At 38.6% G+C, this 12,103-nt stretch overlaps 1 long non-coding RNA gene across 2 annotated transcripts; it reads left to right on the top strand.

The window, feature by feature from the left end:
• The first annotated feature begins 10,345 nt into the window (after positions 1 to 10,345).
• On the top strand, positions 10,346 to 11,659 carry LOC138926860 (uncharacterized). Of its 2 annotated transcripts, none has more exons than XR_011443541.1 (3): positions 10,346 to 10,450; positions 10,797 to 10,969; positions 11,042 to 11,659. It is a non-coding gene; the product is annotated as an uncharacterized lncRNA (long non-coding RNA). The 2 variants fall into 2 exon arrangements; XR_011443540.1 differs by lacking the exon at positions 10,346 to 10,450 and adding an exon at positions 10,680 to 10,720.
• Positions 11,660 to 12,103: the final 444 nt, after the last annotated feature.

The raw sequence follows: 12,103 nt of genomic DNA, 5'->3' as shown, positions 1-12,103 counted from the left end.
CCCTCCATGTCACACCTATAAAAATAAATTGAAATATTTCTTTTAACTCCCCGAGAGCAGCTGTTTATTTTTTTTGATCCGGCAACACGATAAAAATCGATAACAAAAATTTTCGTCAACTCAGTACCCGCAAAATCTAGAAGGCAAAAATTTCTTCTTCTTTCCTTTTTTTTTACCCTTGCAGAGGGTATTATAATTTTGTCCAAAAGTGTGCAACGCAGTGAAGGAGACATCTCCGACCCTATAAAGTATATATATTCTTGATCAGGATCACCTCCTGAGTTGATATGAGCATGTCCGTCTGTCCGTCTGTCTGTCTGTCTGTTTCTACGCGAACTAGTCTCTCAGTTTTAAAGCTATCGTCTTGAAACTTTGCACAAACCCTTCTATTCTTTGCACGCAGTATATAAGTCGGAACGGCCGGGATCGGCCGACTATATCCTATAGCTGCCATATAACTGATTGATCGGAAATGGTATAACTTTCGTGTTTTTGGAGTTAGAGAGTTCAAATTTGACATGAAAGCTATTTTTGGCAAAATATTACGACATGCCAAATTTCATAAGGATCGGCCGACTATATCCTATAGCTGCCATATAACTGAACGATCGGAAATGACCCAACTTTCGTGTTTTTGAAGATAGAAAGCTGGAACTTGGTACAGATTATATTTTTGGTCAGTTAATCCGACCTACACAATTTCATTAGGATCGGCCGACTATATCCTATAGCTGCAATATAACTGAACGATCGGAAATGACCCAACTTTCGTGTTTTTGAAGATAGAAAGCTGGCACTTGGTACACATTCTATTTTTGGTCAGTTAATCCGATCTACCAAATTTCATAACGATCGGTTGACTATATCTTATAGCTGACATATAACTGTACGATCGGAAATGGTTTTTGGTAGAAATATCAACTTTCGTATTTTTGAAGATAGAAGCTTGGGACTTTTTTTTAGATTTTTATACCCTTGCAGAGGGTATTATAATTTTGTCCAAGTGTGCAACGCAGTGAAGGAGACATCTCCGACCCCATAAAGTATATATATTCTTGATCAGGATCACCTCCTGAGTTGATATGAGCATGTCCGTCTGTCGGTCTGTCCGTCTGTCTGTCTGTCTGTCTGTTTCTACGCGAACTAGTCTCTCAGTTTTAAAGCTATCGACTTGAAACTTTGCACAAACCCTTCTATTCTTTGCACGCAGTATATAAGTCGGAACGGCCGGAATCTGCCGACTATATCCTATAGCTGCCATATAACTGATTGATTGGAAATGGCATAACTTTGGTGTTTTTTGAGCTAGAAAGTAGGGATTTTTTATGGATTCTATTTTTGGCAAAATAATTCGACATACCAACTTTTATAGGGATCTGCCGACTATATTCTACAGCTGCCATTTAACTGATTACTTTGACAACCTATAATATTTTTTTTTTTTATGAACTATATAAAACAAAGGATTGATGCTAGTTTCCGTGATAAATATTATTAATCCTCACATACTTAGCCCCCTCACCACGACAAGGTCTCAATCCACGAGAGGGAATATTATAATAACTTAATTTATATTGCACATTATAAATAAACAATTTATTACAATCCTTAAATAATATAAAAATCTTTTATTTATATAATAAGATATATACAATTCATATAAATAAATTAATAAAAAAATAAATAAGGTAATAAATTAATCAATAAATAAATAAGTTAATAAATTAATAAATAAATTAATAAAAAAATCTTAGCTATATTTAAGAAAAATCCCATCATGATGACTATAGGTCGTGTTGTATGTAAGAGCAACAGCATTCGTTAGCTCATTTTCAGCAAATATCCAATCAATTTGCGTTAAATGTTTTGTAGTTGCACAATTATTGATTGAAATTAGGTTAACATCATTTAAAGCTTCCTCCAGTCGATCAGTGGTTGTAGATCTGCATATATTAAAATCTCCAAATATTACCAATTTTCTATTATTTTCTAAGCTGCGTATCCTTTCAACATCCACCATAACTTCATTTCGAAATTGTGTTATAGGAAAATTAGGATTCCTATAAACAACAATAAAGGATGTATCGAGATATTTGAAGGCAATTGATTAGTATGTAGTTCTTGAGCTTAAAGACTTATTTGTCTCAAACAAGAAAACTACATTTTCGGCAATATTTTGCTTGGCATAAATCATAATTCCATTTTTGCCAATACCATTCAATCGATTGCTATTAATTCTTCTTATAATGTCGAAACCTTGTAAAGAAAAGTCTTCGCTAGGAAGAGTCCAAGTTTCGACAAAACAAAAAAAATTTGCAGAACAAATAATAGGGTCGTTGAAAATATCTTCGCGATGGCTTCGAAGAGACTCAACATTTTGGTAATATAGGGAGATTTCTTCATTACTGGTGACCAAAATTTCATAATGCGTAGTCAAGAACTTTTCCTCTTTTAACTTTTTAAGTTCGTCTTGGACATTTGGGGCTCCAAATCTTGTTGGAGGAACAAAGTCGCCTAGAAGGAAAAGTCCTGATGCGCTAGTAGCCCTGCTGCATCCAACATATAGCGAAGCTCGCTTGATGCCTCTTTTAAGATGCACGGCGACTTTGCTATATGTTGCTCCTTGGCTTTTGTGGATGGTAATAGCCTCAGCAGGAACAATTGGGAATTGCTTTCGGTCAACAGAAGCATGTTCGGATCTTCCACATTGAAAAACTCGAGAGGCTTTTAATATTGGAGTCCATTCGGGATCGGGACTGTTCCGAACCTTTGATCTGGCGATAGCGCCAACCGTGGGTTCAAAAAATTTAATCCAAAGTCGCGTCACTAAATTTGAGCCATTCACTAAGCAATGGTCAATTTGCATCAGCTGACCAGTTGCTCCATTTACAAGTCCGTCACTTGTGTCTATATTGACGGTTACCATATATTTAGCAGTTATTTTGAGATGAAGATTAAATGGCAAACCCTGTGTTTCAGAGGTTTTCATATTTTGAGCATATCTTAACGTGTTTTCTCTGTTTCGTGCAGATATGTTCGCAGTTTTCACTGTATCAACAGCAGTGGAAACCAGCTCTTCCGTCCCAATTAGCGCTAGTTTTATGGAATTGTAATTGTTAACTTCTTCGTTAGAAGAAAATAAATGAATGGCATCATCAGGAACTTCGCTGGGTGAAACAACTCTTTGTTTAAGGAGCTCAATGTCTGCGATTGTCATGCAAGCCTCAGATAAATGATTTAGGGCTTGAGCAAATGCATGATCGCCTCTTTGGCGCATTATTTCTGTGAGCTCAAAATACTTAAAGTTGTTCCATAGGCTATTTCCTGCTATAACGCTGTAAGGATTAATTGTCCTTTCCGAAAATATCCAACTGTCTCCAACTGGGGAAAGCTGCTTTAAATCTCCAAAAACTATAATTGATTTTCCACCAAAACTTAAGTCAGGGCTTCGGAAAATTTGACGAAGCCGTTGATCCAAAAATGAAAGCATTTTAGAACCAACCATAGAAATTTCATCAATTATAATCAATTGGAGATCAATTAACTTGCAATGGATTGTATTTAAACTATCATTGCTTAAAGGTCTCAAGGGACCTGAAGCTTGATTAATTGGAAGAGAAAACACTGAATGAAGTGTCAGTCCTCCAATTCCAAAAGCAGCTTTTCCAGTTGGAGCACATAATAAAACCTTTGCCGAATCCGTAGCACCAGGAAGCTTATTTGCTCGCCAAATCACAGACTGATAGATGGTAGAAATCAGTCTGCTTTTTCCCACACCGGCCCCTCCACCAACATATTCGTAAAAAATATTTTTACAAACAACATTATGCATAACATGTGCATAATATTGTCTTTGCTTGTAGTTGAGGGACCAAGTTAGCGAACAAAGGTGTCGGGGGGAGTCTAATTAATTGAAGTTCGCCGTCTTCTTCAGGGTTATTTAACGCGTTGTCATCCTGAAGAATATTTACGTTCCGCTCTATATTAGGTACTGCCAATGCTCTAAACTCTTCGTCTAAGAATTGGGAGGCAGGTTCTTCCGCATCAGGAGCATGATCTCCCCTATCCTCTTGCAAATATTCAAGAACTCTTTCCAACTCCATATCATCAAACACATCATAGTTCCTTTTTTTTTGCCTTAATGGCTTCATGGTTTACTCGGAATGTGTCTTCAATATCGTTGGAAAGAAGTTCAGCTTCTTCATTTCGCCAAGGATAGAAGAGCATTAAATGCTCTCGGAAATAATCGGAAGGTGAAGAGTTAATGCTAAAGCGAACCCACCTTAGAATCAGGGGATGCCTGCGTTTCTTAACACAACCAGACCCATCCATCAGTGGAAAGCTTTGCTCAGCAACTTCATCTTCGTCATCTACCTCCACATCATTTGCTTCATCATAGTCTTCCCTATGATTAGCGGCAGATCGTGCATTCCGCTTGACAAATCTGTACCAAGCTGCGAAATCTGCTAAACAAATTCCTTCCAACTGCTCATGCCTTTGCACATATCGGTCAAGAATATTACGCTCAAAAATATCCACCGAGTTGTTTGGTAGTCGCTCTAATTCTTCATTTGAGCGAGCCAATCTAACTCGTTTGTCTGGATGGCAAGTGTTTATAAAAATAGTACCTTCACTTGCCTCCGACATATGCAGACCCAAAATATTGTAAGCTGCTTCTTGGGCCGATATTTCTGTAGCGTTAATAAACTTATTGCCGAGGTGCTGTAATTTCCTTTTAATAGAAATATTCCCATGGCTTATTTCTGCCATGGCTTCATGGAGCAACTGCGATACGCCCCTGTTTGATTTGTTTATGTAGTTAATAATATAACTACAACAGGCGTAAGCATCTAGGATAAATTGAATATCCATATTAGCTCTGTGTAAGCCTAGAATATCTCTATTATAAGCATTAAGCAGTCGGTCGGAAAATTGTCTGCGAAGAAAAATTTGTGGCTTTTTCAAGCTGGAACGTAAGGCTAATTTGTAGGCTTCAAAATTAGTTTCAAGGTGGGTCAGAAAATAATCAAAATTATTATATAAAGCTGCGTCTTCATTAGAAATGGTCCTTAAAGCTTCCTTAATTTTTTTGAACAAAGTTTTATGTTCTTCAAAATTTACTTCGTTTTCTTCCATTGGATGCAAAAGAAGCGTTTCGGGCATAGGGGGATATGGCATATTAAATCGGCAGAACTCCTGTCCGCGTAACTCTCTCAGGCAGGAAGCACTATGCTTGTGGCGTTGATACTGAATTACTTCTTGTAGCTCAGGATCGTCTCCATTTGTAGTAATAAACCTATCGATAAAGTTTATTACTTGCTCGGTATTTTCGGTGTCTTCGAGCTTAGGAGCACCAGCAAGCCAGTACATGCCATGAGAGTGCGGAGATCCTCTGTGCTGGAATTCGATTCTCCAATAAAAATGGGAAAGATTGAATTATCGGTTAATTACCCCAAAAATATCGGTTTTGAACAATTTCATTAATTGCCGCAACCTATAATCGAAGTACCGGGAGCACGTCACTGGATCGGATCGGATTAACCGAGCCTTTTCGGAGCTGGAAAGAGCTGCCGCTTCTTCCTCGCTTATAGCCCTATTGTCCAATAGAAGGGAAAGGATAACTAAAAGTTCATTCCACTTAGTTTCAGCAGCGGAAAGAGTAATGAAAAATGTTGGCAACCCAAATTGTCGAATCATAGCTATAACTTTTTTTTTTTCAGCCTCCCAATGAGCTGGTGCAGACCGTAACCCTTTAACGATGTGGTAGCCATCATCATGTTGCACAAGTCTGTCAACAAATGACTCATCCCGCAGATTACCAGCGGTAACTGCACCTGACTTTTTGCGTAAAGCAATTGATATAGAATTTTGAATGCGCTGCATTTCGTAAAATTTATACATGTATAAAACTTTAGGAACTACAGCGCAACGACGGTCGTAAAAACGGATTTGGGATCTGGCTTTTTTCGCATAGGTTGTATTTCCTTTAAATATTTCCCCGCAAGAAATAGTTGGAAAGGAAAGTTCCTCTGCGTCTTCGTCAAGCGTTAAGCTTGTTGGGCGACGGCCTTCACCCGGTGCCAATGCAATTCGCTGAATAGCAGTATCATTATTTTCCAATAATGTTTCATGGCCTCCGGGATTTAAATTTTCTTCGAGCTCTGCAGCATTTAGGGATAGGTGTTGCTGCTGAAGAAGTTGCTCTACTGCTTCGCGATCAGATTCGTCCGCAATAAAAGGAATTTCATTAATTCCTTGAAGTTCTGCTAGCCATGATTCGTTCAGTGAAATGTTGTGCTTTCTGTAGAGCTCGGTATTCACTAAGTACCGTACAGCTTCAAGGACCCGAGCGGGTCGAATAGTTTCAGTCATGAAATTGTGTGCGTACTCTAGTCTCCTTTTTAAATGGACTTGGATGACATGGGTAGAGTCAAAAGAGCGCGGAAGCGCAGTCACAATATCGGGAACTGAAATTGGAACATTCACCACTGCCCCTCTGATCCCGCATTGTCTTTCATACCCGAGGGAAATAATCCTCATAAAAGGAATTCTCGGTGAAATAAGGCGTTCTTCGAGGCAGGTGAGTCCATTTAAGCACTCAGGAATTTCTGGGAAGTCGAACCCATTGGAAAGGCAGAGTGACGGGAGTTTGCCAAGAGAGATGGCACGACGACAAGTATGGCAAAAGTTATATTTACCGGACGGACTAGGAAATTTTCGTGACAAATAAAAAGCGTTGCCAACGTTTAGGAGGGGAAATTTAGAGGAGATAGCCAGGATGTATAATCCACTTACCTGCGAACGGAACCATGTTCCTCCACAGCAAATACAAATTTTCGTTGGTCCTTCCTTTATGTTCCTGTGATAAAGATCCCTTGCTGTTGCTCGAATCCTATTTCGCTGTTGTTCTCGTTCCTGATCCAGTTCGTCCTCCGAAAGTTGAGCTCTTGCGTCCATATTGCGTTGCGACTGCCTTTGGGAGGCATCCAGTCGATTTTGGGGGTCCATCCTGAAGTTTATTAATCTTTCCTCTGCCATTAGTCGAATTTGTTGTTTCCGAATCCTCCGCTGTTGTCGTGTTTCCCGGCGTTGTGATGTGTTTATCCGTTGCTCCTGGGTTCTTGCGATGGGGTTTCTCCTGGTTCCTCTCCTGTAATCGGCGTCCCTTTCCCGTTCTCGCTGCCTGTTTTCCGGATCCCTTCGTCGCTGTCGGTGCTCTCCAGTGTTCCTTTCCTGTTCCCTTGCACGTTCTTCTGGGTCCTCGCGATGAGTTGCTCGCGCTTCAGCGTCCCGAATCCGCTCTTGAATTCGAAATTCGGGATTGGTCCTCCGAGAGGCATGGTCAGCAGTATTTCGAACCCGTTCCGGATTTCGGTACTCCGGAATAGTCCTCCGTGTCGCATGATCAGCAGTGTTTTGCACCTGCTCTTGTCGCCGTTGCTCGGAGTCCTCTCGACGAATAGCACGCGCTGCGGCGTCTCGAACCCGTTCCGGATTTCGGTACTCCGGAATAGTCCTCCGTGTCGCATGATCAGCAGTGTTTTGCACCTGCTCTTGTCGCCGCTGCTCGGAGTCCTCTCGACGAATAGCACGCGCTGCGGCGTCCCGAACCCGTTCCGGATTTCGGTACTCCGGAATAATCCGACGGTTCGCACGTGCTTCCATGTCCCGAATCCTCTCTGGAACACGCAATTGATGATCCAACCGCCGATCAGCATGTGCTTCAGTATCATGAAGGCGCTCTAGAGTGCAAATCCTTTCGCTGCGTCTCCTCTGAGCCCGTGCTGCGGAATCCTGCGCACGACTTTCCTCCCGTAGGTCTGGCTTGCGTGCGCGTACATTGGCGATGTGTTGCGAGTTCCTGTTTCTTATTTGCACCGCATTTTGTTGATAGCGGGCTCTGCTGCGGTTTAAAGCAGCTTGGCGGCGTTGCTCCTGGGATGTGCGTGAAACACGTGGCATTTTTTGGGTGCTGTTTAAAAAATTCAAATTAAATTGTAAAAAAGTAAACAATAAGAAATTTACGAAGGATTAAATTCCTCCTTCATAAATCTTATATTAAAGGACGCTTTTAGGGGAATAGACTTACCAAAATATATGTATCAAAAATTATTTCATATATTTTTAAACACACACTTTTTGTCACTGATAAAAAATTAAACTTGCACTCTTTAACTTTAACACTGGCAAAAAAATACTTTTCAGGCACTTTCAATTTTCTGAATTTCAACCGGCAGAGTAACGTCGTCACTCGATTAAATTTTTTTAGACTGATCCACGGATTAGTGGTTTTTTCAATATATAGGCAAGTTAGGTAATATTAAAAAAAAGAACCTTTAATCCCTTAACCCTTTAAGGTTACACAACTTAACCCTTTTTGTCAAGGCAATAAAGTGTCAGGATCATTTTATATACCTGTTGTGTTATGAACTTAGGCGTTACGAATATTTACAGCCCAAATTTGAGGGATAAAATTATTCCGATTCGACCAATCAGAAAAAAGGTAATACCTTATATTTTAAAGTTACTCAGTCCCTAAATAAACTAAAATCATACCTGCACTGCCTGTTACGCAATTGAAAACCCTTGCACGTGTTCATTCAACGAAGGATGATTTTCATTGAACCAATTGGTGGCACCTACCTAGCTATAAGATCATCATGGGATAATCCCATGGTTTTTTCGTAATAAAAATTCTGGTGTTATTTAAGAAGGAAAGGGTTGTAAACTTAACAATGAAAATGAAAATGGCCTGAATCCCATTATTATGAATATGTTAAATCACTTCCATAGCATTGTAAAAATTATGAAAAGACTAGCTATATCCTTATATAAAAGGATATAATTAGCCTTATACAAAAGGGTAAATTAAAAAGTATACAAGTAAAAAAAGTATATACAAAAAGTATAAAAGTATACAGAAGAATAATTTCAGTGGTCAATTTTTTTTCCATAATTTACTGCAAGGGTATATCAACTTCGGCTTCGCCCGAAGTTAGCTTTCCATTCTTGTTTATATGGAGTTTGACAGCTGTCACTCGTTGGACAGCGGATTTTCGTCAACTCAATACTATGCTTTACGATAAAACAAATTCATCGTGCGAACTATCCGATGGCTAATGAAGAAAGAATATTATGGCAATATTCATGCCATTATTGAATCACGTTGTGAATGATCTTCAAGAAAGACTGCCAAAGAAACTTTAGAAGTTTTCGATTTGAATTTTCTTTTACCGGCTAGAATTGTGAAAACCGTTTCACTTGAAAAAAAGACGTTACACATGTTTTCTAAGAAAAAGCGGTGCGAGTTTGCAAGTAGAGTATAAAGTGCGGTCAAAACTCTGGAGTGGTAAGGAAACATCAATTCCACAATCGGCAGCGGAAGCCCTAAATGATTGCGACCCATATATGTTTCCAGCTATAAGAATACTCGTCCAGATTTTGGCCACACTTCCGGTTAGCAATGCTACGACAGAACGTAGTTTTTCAACTCTTCGCAGGTTGAAAACATGGTTGCGTACAATTATGGGTGAGGGGAGGCTAACTGGCCTAGCATTGCTGCATACTCATTCCGAAATCAGTATTGACATCGAGAGAGTAATAGAAAAGTTTTCAAAAAGAGGAAAAAGGAAAATAGAATTCGCCATTTAGATTGAAATTAATTAATTTATTTACTTCAAATTACAATATACTTTAATTTTAATTTACTGTTCAATTTTAATTTACTTCAACTACTGTACATCACATTAACATTAATTTGCATTTATGAATAGCGTTAGAATTGAAGCTATATTTAAGTTATAGATATATTCATTGAATGAGGTTGTGATTAGACCTTATGTGCAATGTACAGTGTGTTTTTCAAATAAAACTATATTATTGTTTATTGTTGGAAACTGCGTATAATTTTTGATTATTTGCCCCCTGCTACTTGAATTCTTTAAAAAAAAATATAATCAAACTCTTTTTTGTGCGCACTGCGTTTATGATAAATATTGCCGTAAACAGGTATTTACATACTTAAACATTCTCCTTAATTAAAAAAAAAACAGGCTCTTACTTTAATATAAAAAAAAACCTGTAGTAAAATAGATTTTTCAAGATATCTTCTAGCTCGGTGAAGTTTTACCGCGGGGCGAATACAGGCCTGGGGGAGGGCGATCATAATTTTTGGCTTTGACGATTTAATTAGAAAAAATATACTCCTTGTTCGCGTAAACTCAACACACTTGGACAATGCGATCGACAACTTGAGTGTATTTGAAGACGACGATAATTAATCGTTACATGACTGAAAAGCATAATTTTTTAATTTTGTTTAATTAGGAGTTATTAATATTTATTTGTTGGTTCTGAATGAACTAAATATTAAATATTATTACTTTTTAATATTTATTATTACCTAAAAATCCTTCACAGTGGTCACACAGTGACGGTGCATAAAAATCAGGTGAGAAAAAAAAAAACAAAAATACGATAGAGCTGTAGCACATACAAAAATATTTTTTGTTCTGCTCTGCTCTCGCTCTAGATTTTTGGCTACGGCTACGGCTACGAGGAGCACAGAATATTTTTTTCTGCTATTGCTATAGCTATGGCTATGACTTTTCGTAGCTCGGAGCAGAGCAGACAATTTTCTTTTTTAATGACAATTTTCTTCTTCTTCATCCGCTTCCGCTCTCGGAAAAAGTGACATCGGTAGCAAAATTTGACCATGCTAGTATGTATCTTGAAAAATCAACACTACTGAAGGTTTTTTTATATTTTAGTACGAGCCTATTTTTAATATTTTTTAGGTTAGTGAGGCTCCTTGTATACCAAGGAGGATTTGCTGAAGCGGACGGATATTTCCATGGCATACAGGAGTCAAAAAATTTATTTAAAGTACAGTAAAATTTTTCTAAAGTGACGTTAAGATCAGTGCATGCCAGAATATCGGACCAGTCATATGTATCGATAAGGCTATTAAGTTTGTGAAAATCAGCATTACGGAAACAGCGAATCTTATTTATCACGCGTGGAGACATCTGATCGATACCAGGAATGGTTTCGATTGATACCTCCAGCGTGGGGTGTTATGGATCCTCTGGGGTTGAGAGGGGAAAAGCTCTTGAGAAAGCAGTACTGTGGGAGCCGGCAATGAGCGGCGACGTCATGCAGGAGAGCGGCGAGAATGGCAAGGAGAGCGCGAGCGGAGTGACAGAGCAGGGGGAGAGTTAGTTGTAATTGACCGAGCGTGCGGAGCAGACGCGACCCGATTATTACTTAAATAAATCAATTGTTCTATAATCTAAATTGGAAATAACCTGTCCTTATTGAGGGGGAACTTACGGGTTACTACATTCTCGACGAGGTAAAACTGTTTTCAAAAATATATACAAGAAATAGCAATAATTAATCTCATTTAAACGTACATGCGTATGTATGTATGTAAAACGAAAAACTGCGTATGGCAGTGCCATCCCAAAAAAAAAAAAGGGGAACGGAAAGGAGAACCATAATGTATACCATAAATGAGATTAGTAATTGTTATACTTGTAAAGTTCAGCGCAAAACCAAATTACGAAACATAAGTAAAAAGAAAAAAAAAAAAACAATAAAGAGAGGCTGAGTTTTAAACAAGCCAGATAACTTAAGAGAAATTTAATCTAAAAAAAAAAGGGGCTGAGTGAAAGATTTACATTTTTGCAAGCCGCATGTGTATGCATGTGTAACTGTGTATGTACGCAGGTGAAAACGTGCATAGGGAAGGCTGTGCGGAAGAGTTTTGTTTTCCGTAAGCAGTATAATAAATCGACTGCGTGTAAATACAAGTCGAAAGAGGCTGCGTGTAAACAAGCCCAAAAGAACAATTTTTAGTAAAGGCTGTGCGGAAGAGTTTGGTCTTGCGTAAGCTAGATACATAACTATAAAAAAAAAGAGAGGCTGCGTAAAAACAAGCCCAGACTTTCAAGTCTAAAATGAAATTTTGTTTCGTTGTCTAAAATCTAGCAAACACGATCTCAGGATGGCGGAAAATTATTTAAAACCATTCCTATGTGAAGCAATTGAGAAATCGGTCCTTCGAAATGAATGGGAGAAATGGTTTAGAGCGTTCACTATC

The sequence above is a fragment of the Drosophila bipectinata genome, chromosome 4 (assembly GCF_030179905.1).
Source record: "Drosophila bipectinata strain 14024-0381.07 chromosome 4, DbipHiC1v2, whole genome shotgun sequence".
Classification (NCBI taxonomy): Eukaryota; Metazoa; Arthropoda; class Insecta; order Diptera; family Drosophilidae; genus Drosophila; species Drosophila bipectinata.
Note: the sequence above shows the minus strand (reverse complement) of the source record. Positions and strands in the feature narration are given on the sequence as shown.